General features: G+C 43.4%; 1 pseudogene; it reads left to right on the plus strand.

The window, feature by feature from the left end:
• The first annotated feature begins 651 nt into the window (after positions 1-651).
• LOC118612114 lies at positions 652-770 on the plus strand (annotated as a pseudogene).
• The last annotated feature ends 3,448 nt before the right edge of the window (positions 771-4,218 follow it).

Here is a 4,218-nt window from a genome sequence, read left to right on the forward strand (position 1 = left end):
TGTAGTAAAGATCTCTTGACGTTGTGCCTTTGACTGAATGATACGCAGAGCACACACCCACACACGCCCCCACGCACGCATACGGATGTCAAAGAACACGACGTTATAAAATCAAACAAAGTTTCAAGTGCTTTTGATCATTGCAAAATTTCAAACTCCATGCATTTTGCTGTGTCTCTGAACGTTTAACCCTGTGCACTGCAGCCTGGTCTTTTTTCTTCGGTGATGGAAAGTTTCAAACATGCACAAATGTGAGAACGTAGTATAATGAACACACATATTTCCTCCACTACGTATCTTAATGATTACTGACATTTACCAATCTTGGCATGTCTTTTAAAGTTATATGCCCTTATATAAGGAAATAAACTCTGAACTACAAAGTAATACATTTACTACTATATTTTCCATTATACATTATCATTTAGGTTTAAACTAAATCCCACAAACCCAAGAGTTTAATATATTAATATGTTTCCTTTTTATTAAGTCCTTGGGTTTATGAAATCCAGTTTAAACATAAATTTCACATATACACGAATTTTATGTATAAATATTTATGTTATATGTAGAAATCATACATATATAGCATATGTATTTATATACTACTACATATATATATTTATATCCTCTACTTTCTTTCTGAACTTAGTCTACGGCCACACCACCCTGAACAAGCCCGATCTGGTCTGATCTCAGAAGCTAAGCAGGGTCGGGCCTGGTTGGTACTTGGATGGGAGACCACCTAGGAAGACCAGGTGCTGGAGGCATTAAAAGTAAAAAAATAAGGGATCGTAAGCCAACAAGGTCCTTGCGACCTGCGAGGTCAATCGAGGGTTGCCTCGCCTAAAAAAAATAAAAGGAAAGGAGAAATGAAACACTTAACAGACGCTGGTTTCAACCGCGAAACGCCACACTGGCCACGCTGGGCTCCAGTCCTGGCCGCGCCGCGGCCCACGCCACGCGCCTCCGCTTCACGCTCTCTGGCGCCGGTTCCCTGCATGTCGGGGTCGAGGGTTTAACACCACTCCCCGTTCTAAGGTCTTGTGATTTCAGGAGCATCCACGTCAGTGGTATGCATACACATTCGTCATCATCATCTGAGATCTTGCTCTAATGTCAATGATTTCCCCACAGATTTTTGATTTTTGTTTTGTTAAAAATACAAATTTAAAAATTGTTGAAATGTGCTTTGCCTCCCTGTCAGTTGTATTGACACACACAACACGCATCTTTGCAGGTGTGTGTGCATTGGCACGCTGACAGAGAACACATTTCCATGTCAATATCCTTATTTCTATCAGACTCGATTTAATGGCTGTGACTCATTAGTCCAGACAATGCTGTTACAAATAATTTTAGACAGTGTACTGAATGGTTGAGAGTCTGAACGCGAAGGCCAAGCCCCTGGGATTTAAACCCTGGTCTGCTCAAGTACTAGCTGTGTGACCCAGGGCGTAATACTCCATGTCTCCCTTCTTCATATGTAAAGTGTGGGTCACATTAGTACCTACGTCAAAGGGCTAACGAGAGTATTATTAATATGAAAAGTATTTAAATGGTGCATGGCATATGGCAATACTTTGCTATAATGATTGATGAAACAGAGAACGGAAAAATAATAGGGAATATCAGTGAAACCAAAACTTGATCCTTTGAAAAGTTTAACAAGTGACAAAACTCTAAGTTACAATCAGTAATGAAAGAGGGAGCAGCACTAGTCACCTTACGTGAATAAAAAGGATTGTATGTGAATCCGATGAACACCGATATGCCGAACAGTTAGATAACCTGCAGGAAAAGGACGAACTGCTAGAAAAACATACTACCGAACCCGACTCAAAAAAAAAAAAAGAAAGAAAATCGGAATTTATTATAAATAGTAAAGAGATGGAATAAATAAACACAAACTTCTGAAAAAGCAAAATCCATGCCCAAGATGGCTTTACTGGTGAATTCTACCAAATATTGAAAGAAGAATTCACTGCGTTTCTTCACAATTTCTTAAGAAAAGAAGGAGGGAGCAGTTCCCAACTTATTGTACGAAGCCAATATTATCCTGATACCAAAAGCAAAGATACCACGAGAGGAGAGAACCAGACACCAATATTTCTCATGAACATATTATGCAAACGAGTCACTAGCAAACTGAATCCAGTTTATAAAAACTGTATATGACAAGGGTTACACATCATGACCAAGTGATATTTACCCCAGAAATCCAAGGCCGATTCACCATCCGAAGATATGTTAGCACGATACAAAACATCACCAGAAAAAAGGACAAAACCACTTGACCTTCTCAACAGACACAGAGAAAGCATTTCACAAAATCTAAGTCTTTCATAATTAAGAAAAGAAATTTGACGAACTCAGAGGAGAACGAAACTTCCTTGACCTGATAGAGAATGTCTAAAAAAGCCCACGATCAACGTTACACATAATGGTGTGTCAATTATATCTCATTAAAGCTATTTAGAAAGTGTCTACTATAGATTTGTGTCCGGCAACCTGGCTGTTTTATGTATTGCTTGCAAATTCTCATTCTTTTATCGTCTTTTGCTGTCTTAATACGTTCCTGAGGATCGCTAGCCTAGCGTTAAAAAAAAAAAAACAACTAAAATGGTCATACTTGTCTCATTCCTCAATTGTGGAGAAAAAAAAAAGTTTCTAGCTCTTCATTAAGTGTTATGTTTGCCACAGGCAGATTTTGGGAAATGCCCGACTCACATCTTCCATCCTCCACGAGGAATTTTCGGAGGTCTCTGGCCGTGAATACCGTCTTCCTCTGCGAGCGCCAGGGCCGCTCATCGAGGACGGGAAGGCGACCATCTTCGGTGCTCTCTGTTGCTTAGGACTGAACAGCCTTTGACAGGCAAACTGAATGTGCATAAGACTGCGCAGACCACGGCAGCACAGCACGAGCGACTTCGCCTTGAAGTCCCGGTCGTGCGGCTGGCGGCCTCGAACAGATGGAAAACAGCCCCGCGTGGTTATCGACCACGGTTCAGTATCCGTGACTGGGTCTTATTTCTGATTAAGCTCCTCAGAGGTACGGGCTGCTTCTCTTTGTATTTCCACGTAAGCCCCCAATAAATAGCGGTCAAGTGGCAGTTCCAGGGCCCTCGAAAGGCCTGTGCCGTCACCACCCCAGAGTTCCAGACGGGACCCGGCATTTCTGCCGTGTCTCTCACAGGACGCGCTCCACTCCTGGCGGCGAGGGACCGCGCGTGCAGAGCAGCGGATTATCCGGTGGGGCCGGGACGCGAGAGCCCCTCTGCACCCGACGGCCTCGGGGACGAGGGCCCGCGCGCAGCGTGCCCGTCCGCCCGGAGGCGAGCCGCTCCTTGTTCGCATCATCATTATTATTATTTTTTAATTTAACCATTTCGTTTTAAGGGTCAACTGCCTCAGCCCAATGCTACGCCACCACGAGTCAAAGCAATATTAAGACCCTGTTCTTGAGGAAACTCGGCCCTACACTTCTCATTTCAAAGGTGAACAAAGAAAAGGATGAACGATTGGCCCAGCAAGTTCTCGGAGCCCCGATATCCACACCGTAATGAAACCTTCCCAGCTGCGTTCCACCGAACGCACAAGTCAACGGCCGCCGACCCGCCTGGCCCTCCCTTCCCGACTCAGGCCTGTTCGCTCACTGACCCGGCTCACGACAGCTGCAGCACTGCTATTTCTTGGGCTGAGATAAAAACGTCCCGGCTTTATCAATAAGAATTATAGAGCTAGATTTTTTCAAGTCCGCCAGTCTCACCATAAAAATGTGAGCAACACCTTTAGATCAAATCATACATAAAAGAAACTTAAGCAATAAAAATTAATAGCGTGTCCATTTACTGCCTTCTGGTCTGCTGCTTATTGAATTAGTCCAGTAGCTGGATAAAAATCATAAAGCTTGCTAAGGAAAAGAAACATAAAAATATATTTGTTTATCATCTTTCAATACCAAGAGAGGAATCAAATCTGTGATTGGAAAACCATTTTTAAAAAATGTAACAGCATACAGAATAGAAAAGCAATTTACCTTGACTCAGTCGGGTGTGGTAAGACTACAGGAATGAGGCAGAGAATCTCTCCACTCCGCGCGGCTTCTCAAGGTGAAGGAAACCCTTGTCAAGTCTTGGCAGGGGAGAGATGACCGCTGTCGGCGGGTCAAGACGAACCTGGGAATCTGAACAGCCTCCCACCAGCGGAAAGCACCCA

This window comes from Rousettus aegyptiacus, unplaced genomic scaffold (assembly GCF_014176215.1).
Source record: "Rousettus aegyptiacus isolate mRouAeg1 unplaced genomic scaffold, mRouAeg1.p scaffold_m13_p_15, whole genome shotgun sequence".
Classification (NCBI taxonomy): Eukaryota; Metazoa; Chordata; class Mammalia; order Chiroptera; family Pteropodidae; genus Rousettus; species Rousettus aegyptiacus.